At 40.1% G+C, this 18,864-nt stretch overlaps 1 pseudogene; it reads right to left on the reverse strand.

Annotated features, from left to right (window-relative positions):
- Positions 1–18,253, reverse strand: part of LOC110255558 — a 55,716-nt pseudogene extending 37,463 nt beyond the window's left edge.

The raw sequence follows: 18,864 nt of genomic DNA on the forward strand, positions 1-18,864 counted from the left end.
AAAAAAACAAACAAAAAAAAACCAAACCAAAACTCTGCAGAATCCTTGCAGTTGTTAAAAAAAAAAAAAAAAGGGAAGCTTGTAACTCATTTTTTGCAATTTACTTAGCCCCTGTAAGTCAAATATAAACTAATTTTTATTTATATTGAAAATAAGGTTAGGAGTTCTCATTGTGGGGGAGCAGAAATGAATCCAACTAGGAACTTGAGGTTGCAGGTTTGATCCCTGGCCTTGCTCAGTGGGTTAAGGATCCAGTGTTGCCATGAGCTGTGGTGTAGGTCGAAGAGGAGGCTCGAATCCTGCATTGCTATGGCATAGGCCGGCAGCCATAGCTCTGATTGGACCCCTAGCCTGGGACCCTCCTAATGCCGTGGCTGGCGCGGCCCTAAAAAGCTTAAAAAAAAAAAAAAAGGCAAGAGAATAAGGGTGTAAAGAACTAGAATTAATTTCTTGAAATTTTCCAAATTCATGTTTTAAAGAATTGTTTTTCAAGGTAATTCAATACATTGCAATAGCCTTTACAGTCTGTTCAGCATGACAATAAACATTCTTCTGTTATTAATGAAATGCGTACTAATAACAGGGATAAGATTTCTGGTCTCATAAGAACCAGAACTGTCAACAGGGACACTAAGAACAAAACCAGGGCATCTAGATGTAATGTGATTAAGATTGCAGACAAAGTGGCAGGACTGACCTAACAGCCTTGAGAAGCACAGCCACACCTCCTTTATGAACCCTTTGTATGGCAAAGGCTGAATTCGATGTCAACTTTCCACAGTGGGAACTCCAAGACTTTTAATGGCATCTCTCTATCATAGTGATAGAGGTAGCTTTTCTTTTCTCTGCCTCCAGAACTTCTTGCAGTACTTCTAGTATACCTCTCACCACATTGCACTGACTCTCCCTGCTGTCTTCTCTCTTAGACCGAGGATGGTAGTTGTTGCCTTGTTCATTTGGATCAAAATTGGCTAACATAGTGTCTGATACAGAATAGATGCTTACTAACTGTTTTTGAAACATGGCTTTTTTCATTTTGATAATTAGGTGGATGCTAATGTCACTGATCAATAAATGGAACATAGGGAGAGGAAAAAATTAGGTAGAACATGTTTTTTGGCTTTTAGACATCCTATGTTTGAGGTCTCTGTTGAGTCTAAGTGCAGATGTCTGATGGAAGCTGGTATTAAGCTGGAGATCTAAAAGTATAGATTTGGGAGTCATTCGGTGAGATTATGAAGGGGAAAACGCATTGTGAGAATAACTCGTTAAGTGGTGATGTACAACTTTCCATTCTGTCAAATCATGTGGCACATAATGATAGGTTGTCTCATCATTAGTAAAGTTAAGCTTGATTGGTGGATACAGATGTGACAGCCTACTGCATCTGTAGTAAAAGTCATCTTTGACTTTTTTTTTTTACTGTGTTTTCATTTGTTGATGATTGCTACCTTAATTATTTATCGAAAAGTTTTTAAATGTGATTTTCTAATTCCATAGTTTCTTTCACTTTCATTAGCTATAATTCTTCTGCAAAGAAGAGCTTTTTCTCATCTATTAACATTCTCGGTTTTTATGAAATACATGTTAACAGGAAAGAAGATGAATGTTCATATGTTTCCCTTTAATTGCCTATTTCCAGAATAAGGAGTTAGTTACCCTAGTTACCTCCACCAGGTAATGACTCATGTGGGTTTTTATCTTGCATGTCTATTTTTTTAAGTATCATTATGAGCACATGGGTTTTATATGTTCTGTGTATTTTAGTCAGCTGCAGTCATTATTCTTTTTGATGCTGAAATTGTTCCATCCGTGGTCAGCGAGGAGACCTTTTGTGTTAGCTCCTGTGTCCTGTGTCATGACTCCGTTTGCCTTTGACACTTTTGTTCTGATATACAAGATATCTAGACTCATTACAGACTTTCCTGACCCAGTCCTGCAATCAGCCTTTTCTCCAAGGTTCCTTGGTTCCTTTTAATGAGGAAATGTTCTCAGAGACCACAATCTGGTGCTAGGAGTGACGATTGCTAAGGGGTTATTTTTGCTTCTAGGCCTTTTCAGTGGATAAAGCTAGGAAATATGTAAATTTAAAAATATAGGGGAGTTCCTGTTGTGGCTCACCGGAAGCGAATCCAACTAGTGTCCGTTAGGATGCGGGTTCCATCTCTGGCCTTGCTCAGCAGGTTAAGTATCCGGCGTTGCTGTGAGCTGTGGCATAGGTTGCAGACATGGCTCAGATCCCACATTGCTGGCAACTCAGATTTGACCCCAGCCTGGGAATTTCCATATGCTGTGGGTGTGGCCTTAAAAAAAAAAAGAGAAAAATAAGTAAAAAATTCATATGTTGGAAAATTTGAAAATTCTTAATCATGAATTCGTACAGATATTTCCAATTCAATTTTTGAATATTTAGTTTTTAAATTTTTTTTAACTTGCATCTTTTCTTTTTCACTAAAAACCTCATTTCCTCATGTCACTAATATAAACATTTGCCTTATCCAATAAAACGTAAAAAAATAGTTACAAAAATAATAATACTGTAATTAAAAGACTGTTGTGTGAAGTTTAGGATTTTTTTCTAGCTCTATTTATTCTTAGAATATATTCCACTATGGAAAACAGTCAGAATGATGTATTCTTACATCTCTGAAACACAGAAAAACATAGTTTTGTGTCACCAACTCGATTTATAGCTGGGCTTATTTACTGTTTTTTTTTTTTTTCATCTTTAGGAATTTTTTTTCTTTTTATGGTAATATTTTTCCTTTCTTTTTTGGCCATGCCCATGGCATGTGGAAATTGTGGGCCAGGAATCGAACCTGAGACACTGCAGCAACCCAAGCCATTGGCAGTGACAATGCTAGAACCTTAACCTGTTGCACCACAAGGGAACTACCAGGAGTTTTTTTTTCCTTTCGATTTAATTTTTTAATACATAACCCATGTGTGTGATTCCAAACTCAAAGCCATGTAACAAAGCGTAAGAGAGTGTTGCTTTTACCCATGTCCCTTCTGCTCTGAATTCTGCATGTCTGTATGGATAACTTTTACTTTTTTATTTATCTCCCAGTGGTTTTATTTTGGTTGTTGTAATTATGCAAATACAGTTGTGTCTGTTCTTCCCATTTTATTATCTAAGAGGTTGCACACTTAGTACTGCAGCTTTTCTCCCTTAACAGTATGTCTTGGGACTACAGCCTCAGTTTATATCACTCGCCCTAGTCCTTTTTGTGGTGGTGTTGAATTTTCTTGAGAGGATGTATCATCATTTGTTTTACTGGTACCCTATTGATGCACATCTGATTTGTCTTTCTTTTTTTTTTTTATATCACAAATAGTGCTCCAGTGAATAATCTTATGTATAGTTGTTTCATATTTTTGCTACTATCTTTGAGAATGCTGGGTCAAAAGGTAAATGCCTGTGTAGTTTTTCTAAATATTGCCAAATTTCTCTCCATTAGCAGCTGTACCATTTTGAATTCCCATCAGCAATGTCTGAGAATGGCCTGTTTCTCCAGTCTCATCAATAGTGTATGTTTTCAGACTTTGGGATTTTTGTCATCTTGATAGATGAGAAATTGTCTTTCAGTGTAGTTTAAATATATGTATTTCTTTTTCTGTGTTTAAGGGCCATTTTCATTTCTTCTACTGAATTGCCTACTCATATCTTTTGTGAATTTTTCTATCTGGGCCTTTTTATTTTCAGTTATAAGAGCTTTTTATATAATAGGTATATTAGTTTATTGTCTAGACTTCTTGTCTAAAAGTTGCAAATGTTACTTTTCTGTTTTCATTGATCTTTTGTCTTTGCTTATGGGTTTTTTTTTAGGGGGGGGCATGTAAAATGTTTTATTTTTTACATAGTCTGATTTATCAATCTGGGATTTTAAGTTATCTGGGTGCAGAAAAAAGAAAAAGTACTTTGTTCTATATATTACAAAGTCTTTTCAAAGTTTTTGGTTTATTTTTTCACTCTTTTTTTTTTTTTTTTTTCAGCCATGTCCACAGCGTGTAGAAGTTCCCAGGCCAGTGATTGAACCTGTACCACAGCAGTGGCCCAAACCACAGCAGTGACACCTGATCCTTAACCCTCTGAGCTACCAGGGAACCTCTGTTTTTTCATTCTCTTCATGGTATCTTTTAATTAGCAGTTCCTGATTTTAATGTACTAAAACTTACCCAGTATTTCCCCTTATGATTAGTGCCTTTGGAATTCATTTTAAGAAAACATTCTACCTGAGGTCATAAAGATATTTTCTTATATTACCTTCAACAGTCTTAAGAACTGTTGACTACTATGCTGACCAAACTGTGGTCCAAGGACCTGTACTATTTCTAAGCTGTTTTTTACTGGTCCCTGATGAGATAAGTATAGAAATTGAGAGTAAGAGTTCAGAAACCTTTATGGTAATGCGACGTAACACGGAATGCAGGTGCGTGAGTAGAGGACTCATCTTGCTGATAGTTCTGGTGTGACTGAACCCAACGCGGCAAGTCGGGCCTCTTAAGCTGCGAACCAGTCATGTGCAGGAGGACCCAGCATGGATCCCTGAGATTTTAGGTATTTTTAAAAACGTGGCACTTGACTACAGATAGTATAAGACATATTCTTCTTCAGCATTGACAGTCTAAAGTCTTCTTCCTGGAGGCTGAGAATGTCCTCGTTGCTTAGCTGATTTTCTGGGGTTTTTCTCTCATCTGAGTTATAGTTCTCTGTCTCTTCATTTTTATAGGTTTTTGGTGTGGTGACCTTTTTATAGATAATAGAGCTGTAGCCTCTCTTACTTCTGGTGTCTGCCCCCCTTGTGGGGGGCTTGCTGTAGGCTTCCTGATGGGAGGGGCTGATGCCTGCCCACTGGTAGGTGGAGCCTATTCTAATCCCTCTGGTGGGTGGGGCTTAGTCTCTGGATGGGATTAGGGGCTGCTGTGTGCCTGAGGCTCTTTAGGTAGCCTGTTTACTGAGGGGCGGGGCTGTGATCCCACCTGGATTGTTGTTTGCCCAGGGGCTTCTCAGCACTGACTGACGGGTGGGGCCAGATTTTCCCAAAATGGCCCCCTCCAGAGAAAGGCAGATGCTGAATATTCCCGAGAGCTTTGCTCCCAATGTCCTTCTCTCACAATGAGCTACATTCACCCCTGTTTTCCCATGATGTCCTCCAAGAACTGCAGTCAGGTTTGACCTAGGTTCCTGTGGAGACCTCCCTCTGCCCTGGGACCCAGTGCACGTGAAAGTCTGTGTGCGCCTTTTAAGAATGGGGTCTCTGTTTCCCCCAGTCTTGTGGAGTTCCTGCACACAAGCCCTGCTGGCCTTCAATGCCAGATGCTCCAGGGGCTCTTTCTCCCAGTGACAGATCCCAGCGTGTGAGGGTTTGATGTGGGGCTCAGAACTCTCACTCCTGTAGGTGAGTCTCTGTGAGCCAGTTAGTTTTCAGTCTGTGGAGCTTCCCACCCGGGAGGTATGGGGTTGTTTATATCATGAAATCACCCCTCCTACCTCTTGATGTGGCCTCGTCTTTTTCTTCTGGAGTAGGTTATGGGTTTCCGGTCCATTTGGGTGGAGATTGCTCAGTCTTTAGTTGTGAATTTTGTTGCTTTTAGGAGAGAAGTTGAGCTCCAGTCCTTCTATTCCGCCATCTTAATCCTGTTTCCAAGACATATTCTTTGAGAAGCTTTATTGCTTTGCTTTTCACATTTAGGTCTATGATCTCCCAAGGACTGTAGGTGTCCATTTTTATTCTTTCCACACAGATATCCTGTTTTCCCAGAACTGTTTATTGGAAAGGCAGTCCTTCCCTCACTGCTCTGCAGTGGTCTATTTGTTGGTTTTCTTCTCTGTATTTTGTTTTATTGGTCTTGTTTCTCTTTGCACCAGTATTATACCGTCATACTTCTATAAATAGCTTTAAAGTAAATCTTGGTGTCTGGAAAAGTAAGTTCTGTAATCTTCTTTTTTTAGAAGTGTCTTGCTGTTTTTGGCCCTTTGAGCTTCCTTAGAAAGTTTAGAATCCTATTGTTAAATTATGCTCTTCTGCGCGCGCGCGCGCGCACACACACACACACACACACACACACACACCCTGTTCAAATTTTGATTCAAATTGTATCGCATCTCTAAGTCTTTTTAGTCTTTCAGTTTGGGGCTGGAGAGTGGGGTGCGTGTGTGTTTATGTGTATCTTGCACATTGTTTTTTTCTTTTTCCTAATTATTGGGTTGCTCAAAGGTTTGATAATTCACTGAGTTTTACTTTTAAGTTTTGTTCACATTTATAATATATTATGCTTTATATTGGTAACGATTTTAAAAGATGCATTTATAATAGGTCAAAAGTCCCTAGTTTCTAAAATAAATATAATGCAACATGTGTATACTCTCTATGCAGAGATACCATTGAATTTTATTTATGTTGTCTAATTGTCTGTTGCTACTGTGAGGGAAACTAATTTTTGGATATTGAGCTCTGTTAGGTTACCTTCTAAATTTTTATATTTGGCCTCTTATTTTTTTTTTTTTTTTTGGCCATGCCCACAGCATGTGGAAGTTCTGGGGCCAGGGATTGAACCCACAGCACAGCAGTGATAAAGCTGGATCTTTAACCAGTTGGGCCACCTCTTAGTTTTTTTTCTTTTTCTTTTCTTTCTTCTTTTTTTTTTTTTTTTTTAAGAAAATGATCAAATAACCAGAACAGTGACTTCTGCTCCTTTCTGATATATATATTGTCAATATATTGTTGAATAGAAATAGTGACAGGCATTCATGTTTTCTTTCTGACATTAGTGAGAAATGTTTGTTATGTTTCATTCATTAAGTGATATTTGCTGTCGTTTTCTGGTAGATAAACTTTCTCAAGTTATGGCAGCTTTCTTCTCTTTCTAGTTTGTTACCAGTTTTCCCTCAGCCGCCAAGGAATTTGTGTTCAGTTCTACCACCTTTTTTGGTTATAAACACAGGTGTTGGCAAATGATGGTTTGGAGGTCAAAGAAGTTCACCATTTTTTGGGGGGCGGGGCATGGTCTAAGAATGGTTTTTACATTTTTTAAGAGATGGGAGAATATCAAAAGAATAAAATATATAAAATTCAAAACTCAACGTCCATGAATGAGGTTTTATTGGAATCTGGCCATCTGCATTCCTTTACACGTTGTCTTGGCCACTTTCATGCTACGTTAGCAGAGTGGAGCAGTTGTGTCAGAGATAGGTGGCCTGTGAAGCCTAAAACATTTACTGTGGAGCCCTTTACCGAGGAAGTTAGATGACTCCTGTTTTATTTATTTATTTATTTATTTGTTTATTTATTTTAAGGCTGCACCCGTAGCATATGGAGGTTCCCAGGCTAGGGGTCTAATTGGAGCTGTAGCCACCGGCCTATGCCACAGCCACAGCAGCGCCAGATCCGAGCTGCGTCTGCAACCTACACCCCAGCTCATGGCAATGCTGGATCCTTAACCCACTGAGCGAGGCCAGGGATCAAACCCGCAACCTCATGGTTCCTGGTCAGATTCGATTCTGCTGCGCCACCAGGGGGACTCCCCATGAGTCCTGTTCTAGACCTTCGTGATGACCACATTTATCCTTCTTTACCCTATGGAAGTATCAAGTAGGATGCTTGCAGCCACAAGCACTAGAAATCATGACCCAAACTTTTACTTAAAGAATAAAAACAGAGTTCCCATTGTGGCTCAGCAGCTTCAGAACTCGACATGGTGTCTGTAAAGATGCAGGTTTGACCCCTTGCTCTGCTCAATGGGTTAAGGGTCTGGCATTGCCATGAGCTGTGGTTTAGGTTGCAGATGCAGCTCAGACCTGGCGTTGCTGTAGCTGTGGTGTTGGCTTTAAGCTGCAGTACTGATTTGGCCCTAAAAAAGCAAAAAAAAAAAAAAAAATATATATATATATATATATATATATATCACAGTATGTACAATTTTCTATTGTGATATATATATCACAATAGGATATTACTCAGCGGTAAAAAGAATGAAATAATGCCATTGTAGCAACATGGATGGACCTAGAGATTATCATACTAAGCATAAGTTAAGTAAGAAAGACAAATACCATATGATGTCACTTAAATGTGGAATCTAAAATATGCAAATGAACATATCTATGAAAAAGTACCAAACTCACAGATAGAGAGAACAGACTTCTGGTTGCCAAGGGGAGCAGGGAGGAAGGGGAGGGGAAGGATTGGGAGTCTGGGATTGGCAGATGCAAACTTTTATGTATAGAATGGATAAACAATAGGGTCCTACTGTATAGCACAGGGAACTGTATTCAAAATCCTATGATGGCAGTTCCCGTCGTGGCACAGTGGTTGACGAGTCCAACTAGGAACCATGAGGTTTTGGGTTCGGTCCCTGGCCTTGCTCAGTGGGTTGGGGGGATCGGTGTTGCTGTGAGCTGTGGTGTGGGTTGTGGACGTGGCTTGGATCCCGCATTGCTGTGCCTCTGGCATAGGCTGGTGGCTATAGCTCCAATTAGACCCCTAGCCTGGGAACCTCCATATATGCTGCAGGATTGGCCCTAGAAAAGGCAAAGAAACAAACAAACAAACAAAAAATCCTATGATGAACCACAATGGAAAAGAATGTGAAAAAGATTATATATCACTTTGCTGTACAGGAGAAATTATCACAACATTTTAAATCAACTATACTTCAATAAAATAAAAATTTAAGAAAATCAGTTTAAATTTCTTTATTTTTTAATTTTTGCTTTTTAGGCCTGTACCTGTAACATATGGAGGTTCCCACGCCAGGAGTCAAATTGGAGCTATAGCTGCCGGCCTGCACCACAGCAGACCCAGTCAAAGCTGAGTCTGCGACCTATACCACAGCTCATAGCAGTGCTGGATTCTCAACCCACTGAGCAAGGCCTGGAATCAAACCTGCAACCTCATGGTTCCTAGTTGGATTTGTTTCCACTGCTCCACGATCGTAACTTCTCAGTTTGAATTTCTAAAAGAATATAAGGTAATCACATACATTTTACAAGTAGTATATCCACTGCTGCAGTGGAGAGTCGCCCAGGAGGTAAATGAGTTTTCCTTTCAAACAGCAATTTATCTTTCTTGTTTGTTGTTTATTTTATTTTATTTTTTATTTTTTTATTATTATTTTTTAATCATTTATTTATATATATATATTTTTTCTACCGTACAGCATGGTGACCCAGTTACACATACATCTATACATTCTTTTTTCTCTCATTTCATGTTCCATCATAATTGACTAGACAGAGTTCCCAAGGCGACACAGCAGGATCCCATTGCTAATCCATCCCGAAGGCAACATTCTGCATCTGTTTATCCCAAGCTCCCGGTCCCTTTCACTCCCTCCCCTTCCCCCTTGGCAGCCACAAGTCTATTCTCCAAGTGCATGATTTTCTTTTCTGTGGAAAGTTTCCTTTGTGCCGTATATTAGATTCCAGGTAATAAACTCAAAATGGCTGAAAGATTTAAATATAAGACAAGACACCATCAAACTCCTGGAAGAGAACATAGGCAAAACATTCTCTGAGACGTCAACCTTACAAATGTTTTCTCAGGTCAGTCTCCCAAAGCAACAGAAATAATAGCAAAAATAAACCAATGGGACCTAATCAAACTGACAAGCTTTTGCACAGCAAAGGAAACCCAAAAGAAAACAAAAAGACAACTTACAGAATGGGAGAAGATAGTTTCAAATTTGTTTATTTTTATGGCCATACCCTAGACTATGAAGATCAGGGTTTCAAATCCCAAGCTGCAGCTGTGACCATGCCAGATCCTTTAACCCACTCTGCTGGGCTGGGGATTGAACCCATGCCTCCTTAGCAACCCAAGCTGCCACAGTCAGATCATTTATCTTTTTAAACATTTTTTAAAATTTATCTTTATTCTTTAATTTAATTGGAATATAGTTGACTTACAATGTTGTTGGTATTAGGTGCACAGCAAAGTGAATCAGTTATATGTATACACGTATCTATTCCTTTTCAGGGTCTTTTCCCATATAGATTGTTACACAGCATTGAGTAGATTTCCCTGCTATACAGTAGGTCCTTGTTACCGATCTATTTTATATATAATAGCGTGTGTATGTTAATCCCAACCTTCTAATTTACACCTCCCTCCAAGTGTTTCCCCTTTGGTAACCATAAGTTTGGTTTCAAAATCTTTGAGTTTGTTTCAGACAGCCATTTATCTTAATTGTGTATAACTGAATCTGGTTGCAAAACGTCATCCATCTTCTCTCTAAATAGAACCACCAGGGACAGAGATATTCTTTCAGACCTGGCATTTTTCTTTTACCTTTTCCCTCTTTGGTAAAAGAGATGCTCATGGTAGGTGATTTTATTGTCATAAGTTAACTGGCTACCCTTCTTTCTTCTGCTAACTCCTACTTCCTAATTGCTTTCCTTACTAGTACTATTTGATCATCAGCTTTGTTTTAGACACTTCTTTTTTTTTTTTTGATAGATTCTTAGTCATCTTGACGTCTTCCTGTTCATTTTCTCCCAAATCTGGATACTAGTTGAGTCTTGAAGTTCCATCATTTCTTTGCCATCCCTGTTGATGCTGTGCTGATTGCATCTCTAACCTGACTATTCCTGGTCTCCCAGTTGGTGTCCTTGCATTCAATCACTCACCTTTGATCCATTAATGAGGAAATAATCTTTTTTTCCTATGAACATTTTTTATAGGAACATTTTTAAGTCAAAAATTTAAAAATATCATTTTATTTATTTATTTTACTTGTTAGGGCTGCATCTGCGGCATATGGAGGTTCCCAGGATAGGGGTCCAGTCAGAGCTACAGCTGCGGCCTATACCACAGCCATAGCAATGTAGGATCCGAGCTGTGTCTGCAACCTACACTACAGCTCACGGCAGCACCGGATCCTTAACCCACTGAGTGAGGCCAGGGATAAAACCCGCAACCTCATGGTTCCTAGTCATATTGGTTTGTGCTGCACCAAAAGGGAACTCCAAAGCTTAAAGATATCATGACCACACATAGACTGGCAGGTGCAGCTCTCATTTGACCCCTAGCTCCAGGAACTTCCATATGCCACAGGTGGGGCTATAAAAAAAAAACAAAAACACACAAAAAAACAACAATAACATGGCCACATTTTAAGAACTTCAAGAAGTACAAAATACCTGACTTGAATTCATATTTTTAAATAGGATTTTGCTCAAAGTGACATACAGCAGCCAACACACACTGATGTTCTGAGATATTCCAGCGAGTTCGGCTAGAATTACACATGGTCTGCCCACCAAGGTATCTCAGGTAACAGGGCACCAAATGTTTTGCTCTGGCCTAACAGCAATCATCAGATTCCTCCCATGTCATACTTCCTTGTCACCTGCTGTGTCACTCTCCTATCACTAAGCCAACGCACTGTATTTTGCTTTGGTGATATCACCCCTTCTGTCCCAGTATCACATTCTGTATTAGACAGGAGGCAAGTAATAATGACTCAGCAATACACATTTCTCTCTCACGTAACAATCATAGTGTGAGCAGGCCAGGGCTGCTCTGGTAGTGCCCGGTGTTAGGGACACCAGTTCCTTCTGTCTTCTTGTTCTGCCCTTTTTTTTTTTTTAGGGGGGCTGGTGTGATGATCTCAATTTTATTTTTATTTTTTACTCCTTTACTGAGATTTATTTGGTATACAATAGCCTGCATCTACTCAGTGGGTACCGTGTGATGGTTTTGAATGTATGTGTAGACCTGTGACACCATCACCATCACTAAGGTGCCCTTCGTAACCTGTGACTTCAAGCTCCTGGTCTAACGTGGCTCTTTCATCTTTTACTGTTACATCTACAGTTCAGCCAGTGGGAAGGGGAGGGAAAGGTGTTTTACTTTTAAAGGTATGACCTAGAAGTTTTGTATATCAGAGTTCCTGTTGTGTCGCAGCGGAAGCAAATCTGACTGGTAACTGTAAGGTTGCAGGTTCGATCCCTGGCCTCGCTCGGTGGGTTGGGGATCCGGCGTTGCCGTGGGCTGTGGTGTAGGTCACAGACGCAGCTCGGATCCTGTGTTGCTATAGCTCTGGCATAGGCCGGCAGCTACAGCTCCAATTCGACCCCTAGCCCGGGAACCTCCATATGCTGCAGGTGTGACCCTAAAAAGCAAAAAAAAAAAAAAAAAAAAAAAAAAAAAAAAAAAAAAAAGTTTTGTATATCACTTATACTCACAATCCTGGGAAAAATTTAGTCGTGGCCATCACTAGCTGCAAGGAAGCTTGTGGCTTTTAGTTTGGTGACAGCGGGACTGGCTAAGGTTATGATCTTAGATTACTGAAGAGGGAGAGGGGAATGGGTATCGAGAGACCACCCATGGCCTCTGCTTCACTCTCCATACTTAGCCCCCCATAGACCTCACAGCCTCTGGTTGTCACTGTCCACAGAATAGACATCAACATGGCTGCGCTGTGTGTAACCTATGGACAAAGTGGCAAAAGGGGCTTTACGGCAGGTAGAACTGGAAACTCCTGGAATCGTTACTCTAGGCTGACCTGGAGGAGTTGTTGAGTCCTGGTGATTTTGGCCTGCTGAAGAGGTTTCTCATACTCCTATAATTGTGTTGGAATTCCCAGGGATGCTGTGCTTCTCTGAGGTTTGACAGCATTGCATCCTGGATGGTGGACTCTCAGAACCTGCAAACTTATTATCCATGCATCCATCCTAACCATGCGCTGGCCTACTTTGGTGAGAAGATAGCCTTTGAATTTGTTATTGTCAACCACATCTCATATAGCATTACTGTGTCAGGGCATTCATTTTGCTAAGTGTTAAACTAAACTCTCTGTAGGACTATGTCAAATATATAGTAATTTAAGATCAGTTTTACATGTTTATTTTGCTTGAGAATTTTAGAACAGGCTTGAGTATTTTGACCAGTATGTTGGTAATAGTATTAAGATTCCACTCTATTTATTGATTCTTTTAGAGATTGTGACAGGCAAACTAACAACTGTGCCCTCCCCAAAAGGGACTTTCCAGATGTGATTAAGGGTAGGGATTTTGAGAGGAGATTATCATGGATTATCTGGGTGGGACCAATTTAAATTTCATTAGTTCTCAAAGGTGGGAGAGAGAGGCAGAGGGCAGGTCAGAAGGAGGTAGTGTGAGGACTTGACCCACTCACCTGCTGGTGCAGCTTTGAAAAATGGAGAAAAGGGGCAGTGAGGAAGGTGGGCCACCTCCAGGAGCTTGAAAAGACAAGGAAATAGCCCCCCACCCTGGCCCCAACCTCCAGAAAGGAAGGTGGCAGATTTTGATTTTAGCACAGTGAGACAGATGGTGAACTGCTGAACTGCGCAACTAGAAGATGATACATTCTTGTTGTTTAAGCGCTTTGTTACAGCACCCACAGGAAAACAATACAGAGATGATTGACATTTTTTGAATATCCAGTCATCCCACCCAGACCCAACAGTATTTTTTCTTCTATTGATATAAATTTTATTTTATATCACTTAGTAGCATTTAAAATTTTCTTTCTATAGGTCATGCATGTTTTTGTTAAATTGCGAATTAGCTTTTTAAAGCCCAAGTGAATTGCACCACTCTCTTTCTTAATTGGTTTTTGCAGCTTTCAGAAACTTACTCAGTAAACCCTAAAATCCTCTGCATTGTACTTGAAGGCCTCCACGATTTAGTTTCTTCCTTTCTAGCCTCATCCTTCACTATATTCCTCCAAATAATCTCATTCCTTTGGGCTATTGAACAAAGTTGATGATAAAAGCTCAGGACTAGCTTTTTATCAGATATCTGATAAAAAACACAGAATACTGAATTTGAATTCTTTTTAACAAGGAAGCTTTTTTAGTGTCTCGTAGTATTTTCCCTTTATCTCATGTAATATGCATAAATAATTAGAAATTCCTGAAATCGAACTGATACTTTGTATTATTATTTGCTAAACCTAACCGCCTTACTCATGATCTTTATGAGTTTTCTCTTTTACCTCATCCCCTGTCTACAGAAACCTTTCGGGGATAAGCCAAATACCACTTTTAACATAAGCCCTTCTGCCTTTTCACTTCCTTCATCAAATTGGTGGGTTAAATTGCAACCTTGCTGAACATTTATTTTTCTCCATTTGCCTATAATGCCGCATATCTGTTAGAATCTCAATAAACATTTGCTGAATAAATGAATAAATATTAGGCAATAAATCAGTTGAAGTAAATCTCAAAATGATTGTTATTGGTAAACTCGTAGGTTTAAAGGCAGTTATTTTAAAGCTAAGTATAAACATTATTCTTTCATAAGGAACATGGCTTTGTGTTTGCCACTAAAACGCATTTAATGAAATGGAAAACCGCATATAATATTTCTAAGTGCCTCAGCTAAAGGTTAGGAAGTTATGTGCCCAGAGAATTAGGCTAATCAAACCAAATGTTGCTACTCTGAAGCAGTGGGTATCCATCAAAGATTGCACAGAATGTCCCCTAGACAGAATCATTGACTCTAGAAGATGCATTCCCAGGTTTAAATATGAATGTAGGAAATGAATACTTTCCCCATTGAGATAAATTGAGATGAAATCTCATATTAAAAAAGAGTTTGAGCTAATTTCGCCGAATTGATTTCTCTCTTTAAAATCCAAGGGGATTGACATCACAGACGGCCTGCTAGGGATTGTGCTCCCGGAAAATCTGGATTGCTAGGGTTGATGCTGGTAAACTTTCCTCTGAGTAAGACTGTCTCCTAGAAGACCCACCCCAAGCACCACCTGCCATAGGACAAAGCAAACATCGGAGACACCGATATGTTTAAGATGTTTCATCATGTCAACTCCCGCATGGGACTTTCAGAAGCTAAGACAACGAATTAGCCTCCTGTCTGTCTATAGAGTACAGGTAATAGAAGTCACCTGCTTGAAGGAGAATTTTAAATGTTCTGCAGCTGAAGACTATTAACTACATTTTGTATATATCAGACATTGTATGTGGATTAGAATATTTTATTGTATTTTAAATTGTGTATCTGTTATATACGCATTAGGAAAATTATCTACCTTTCTGAGAGCGTCTGACGTCCAGGGGCACTCTGCTCTTCTGTCACATGTAATCAGTGTGTGTCCTGGAATTTTAGATTTAAAGTATTTATCTAATAATCCACAAGTTCTCTTCTCTCTTGCTGCTTCCACATCACTTATTCAAATAATATTTTTCTTGGATTTCTGTGAGCCTCTAGCCAGGCTGTCTCAGTTTTCTTCCATCCAAATTCTTCAACACAACTCTCAGAGCATCCTTTCTAATGGCACATGCAGCTGCATTACTGCTTAAAATCCCTTGTTTTAAAGTCCTTTATTTAAAAATCCCTGTCACCTAAGGTGTTGAGGTTCCTTAGTACAGATGGCATGAAGACCTATCTCAGGGTTCCTGCTTCCCTCTTTATATTTGTTTTATGCTATGTTTACCTTCCATTTTTCCTAGAAACTGGCTTTCTGAATATTGTAAGCTTTATGAAAGAAGGCAATGCATTTGCCTAGTCCACTGCTGTCTCCCTCATCCAAAGTGACTGGCAGGAAAGTCATCTTCAGTCATACATGCGAATAAACATACACTGTATTTCTTTCCTCCACTTGATAAAAGACTCTTGAACACTTCTTGTTTCAAAGCTCTTACTTGCCTTTGACTTTCTCTTTGTTCCAGTCCTGTGTATGTGTTCATACGAGTGACAGCAAGCAGGAAGGGGACATGGAGGGATGGGGAACTAGGTGCCAGGTAGTACAGCAGATATAAGTGGTACTTGATTCTCTGTTATGGACCTGTCTTCAGGTTCAATCCAGAGAAGGGAAGGGGTCAGCACATTTTCCTCCTTAATGGGACTTAGGCATAAGGAGGATTAGTGAGTCAGAGGAGGTTTGGAGAGCTGTACCAGCAGAGATCAAAGGAAAGCATAGAAATCCAATTGTGCTTTTCTTTAAATTTAATTTTATTGAAGTATAGTCAGTTTGCCATGTTGTATTAGTTTCAGGTGTACAGCAAAATGAATCAGTCATACATGGTAAGTATAAGCATTCTTTTTTCCCATATAGGTTATTGCAAACTATTGAGTAGATTTTCCTGTGCTATACAGTAGGTTCTCATTAATCATCTATTTATACAGTAGTGTGTATAATTCCCACCTCCCAATTGCCCCCTCTCCTCAATGGTTTCATCTGTGGTAACCATAAGATTGGTTTTGAAATCTGTGAGTTTGTTTCTGTTTTATAAATAAGTTGCTTTGTATCACTTTTTTTTATTAGATTCCACATATAAGTGATAATCATATGATATTTGTCTTTCTCTGCTTTACTTGTTTTGAAAGGGAGTCAGGGACTGTAGATCAGGGGCCAACACTTGGATAACTGCATAGGATCTGGAATATGTATTATTTTTCCATGTTTGCTATCTACCTATACTTCCTCTTAGCATATTTTTTTGAAGCTTAAGGGAAAAAGATCATGAACTTGGCTTGGAAAACTGCTAAGAAAGGGGTTACTGAGAACCTAGCATTCCATTCTATGGCCAAGCTTAAGGAAAAGTGACTCTCCAGGGAAAAAGATGGATCCCTGGAGTGGGGGGAAGAATGGAAAGGGAAAAGGAAATGGACTGAGCCCCTGAGACTTAAAGAAAGTTAGCAAAGGAAGAAAAAGGTCTGGAGCTTATAGATTGTCTCAAGGATTGGCCCAAGGTTCTGGAATTTGTGGTAGCATGTATGTTGCCCTTTGCAGATTCCCAGAGTGACTCATGAAGGATTTTGTAGCTTAGTATAGAGACAGCAGACCAGAGTGTGCATCTGTGAGCAAGGGGAGAAAGCCTTAGCATCAATGCTGCCATGGTTGACATGAGACACATGCTCACACCCCAGTTTGTGGAGGCCTTTTCAACTGGAGGCTTCTAAGAATCACTAGCTCACAACTCAGGCAGCATGAAGGACTCTTCTAGCCTGAGATCAGATTTTGAGGTCACTTGGACATGACCAGTAGGAGTTGGCTTTTGAGAATGATAACTCAGGCTGCTGTGTGAACAGTGGATTAGAGAAGATGGAATAGGTAGAAGGGAAGCTGTGACAAGTAACCTAGATGAGCTGGGGACGATCTGAACTCAGATCTGGCAACTCGGCATAGAGAGAAATGGATAAATGTAAGAGATATTTGAGAGGCGGAATATACAGAATATGAAATGGGGGATGATAGCATATACTTATCAAGGAATCTTTTTTTGGTGTAATATGTGTTGAGACAGAGCAGAATACTTTTCCTCTGAACATATCTTATAAACTCTATAGTGAAAGACATGACTGAATCTGAGAATACTGGTCGTCATGGGGAAGGACAGGCATATATAGTAATAGTTCTACCTTGAGCAGCCCTCTTTTATTGAATATCTGAGGGAGAGTGCCCGCCTTGGTGGTAGGAATCATGAATGGGGGCTCCGAGCAGCCCTTGAGTAGAAGAGGCATCTAAGTGGGTCATGCTCAGTATTAATTGAGATGGGACCTGTAGCTTTGCCTGTGGGCGCCTCTCAGGGTATCTAAGGATATTTACCTGTGAAGAAAAGGCTTTCTTCCTTGACAGGAATATGAGAAATTTCTCAATTCCTGGTGGTCTTGTCAATCAAGGCCTCACAGAGTATGTGTTAAGGTCTCAGGCAGGGGAAGTTTCAAGTCTCCAGGTACTCACACAGTCTGGCACTTGGGCTTAGGGTCAGACCACATTCAGTGAGGTCATTGGCGGTGCCATTAACAACTTTACCTTTGAAAATAACCCTGTTGTAACCTTGGTTCCTTGCCCTCCAGAGAGGGGACACCCCTTTGCTGGGGTGGATGAGCAGGAGAGAGACAGAGACACCTGGCCCTCCCGGAACAGAGTGAAGCTGACAACAAGGTAGGTGCCATTGTTGAGGTCGCTCACCTTTCCCGAGGCGCCTGCCTGCAGAGCTGGGGAGGACATCCTGGCCCTCAGGAAATCCCTGCCATATGGCTTCTGCGTCCCAAGTGGCCCCTCACCTCCAGCAGGATGTCCAGCTGATGCCCCTGTGGTATGTGTCTCGAGGGCTGAGGATGGGGTCTGTGCTGTGTGTGGCGCTGGTGGTGGGGGTCAGGGTGGGTGAGGGCTCTGGGTGGGACCAGCTGATCTAGTTTCTCCATGATGCCCTCTATTCTCAGCTCGGTCTCTTTTGGTGACTTTAATAGACTCAGTGGTGTTTTATTATGGGGACTTTGTAGAGGTGTTCCAATAACGGAGGAAAAACGGATAAGTTAGAGCAGACCAAAACTGAAATGGCGAGGAAAGTGACATGCTATGAAATGAACCTGTCCAAATCATTTTTACCGATTATGTGTTTGACTCTTTATTTATGTTCTCATCAATTTTATTTGAACTCTGACAGTTTTGAATAAAATGTAAACATTTATCTTTTAACCTCATTGTTTTAGAGAATGCCTGAACACTTGTAGATAAATGTATTGAATCCAAAATATATAGCTCAGAGAATAATTTTAAGTAATGATTGATTTAAGTGCATTTGCTCTTCCTTTTTTATACAGCTGATCACCAGTCTCACTACCTCCTGTTAGTTCTACTTACGTATATCTTTTACCTCCGTCTAATAGTCTTTTCCTTCCCGACTGTATTGTAGTTCAAGCCGCCAGCCATTGTTCATCGCTTGGATTAGAGTCGTCTTTGGAAGGGTCAAGCCTTTAGTCCTGCTTTCTCTCCAATTAACTTTCTCGTTATTGCTAAATTAGTCCTTCTCAAGCAAAACTGTTCATGTCCCTCCCTGCTTAAATCCCTTCAGTGGCTCCTCATTACTCTTGGGGTAAAGTCCAATCTTTTTTTTTGTTGTTGTTTTTTCTTTTTTACAGCCACA

The sequence above is a fragment of the Sus scrofa genome, chromosome 9 (assembly GCF_000003025.6).
Source record: "Sus scrofa isolate TJ Tabasco breed Duroc chromosome 9, Sscrofa11.1, whole genome shotgun sequence".
NCBI lineage: Eukaryota > Metazoa > Chordata > Mammalia > Artiodactyla > Suidae > Sus > Sus scrofa.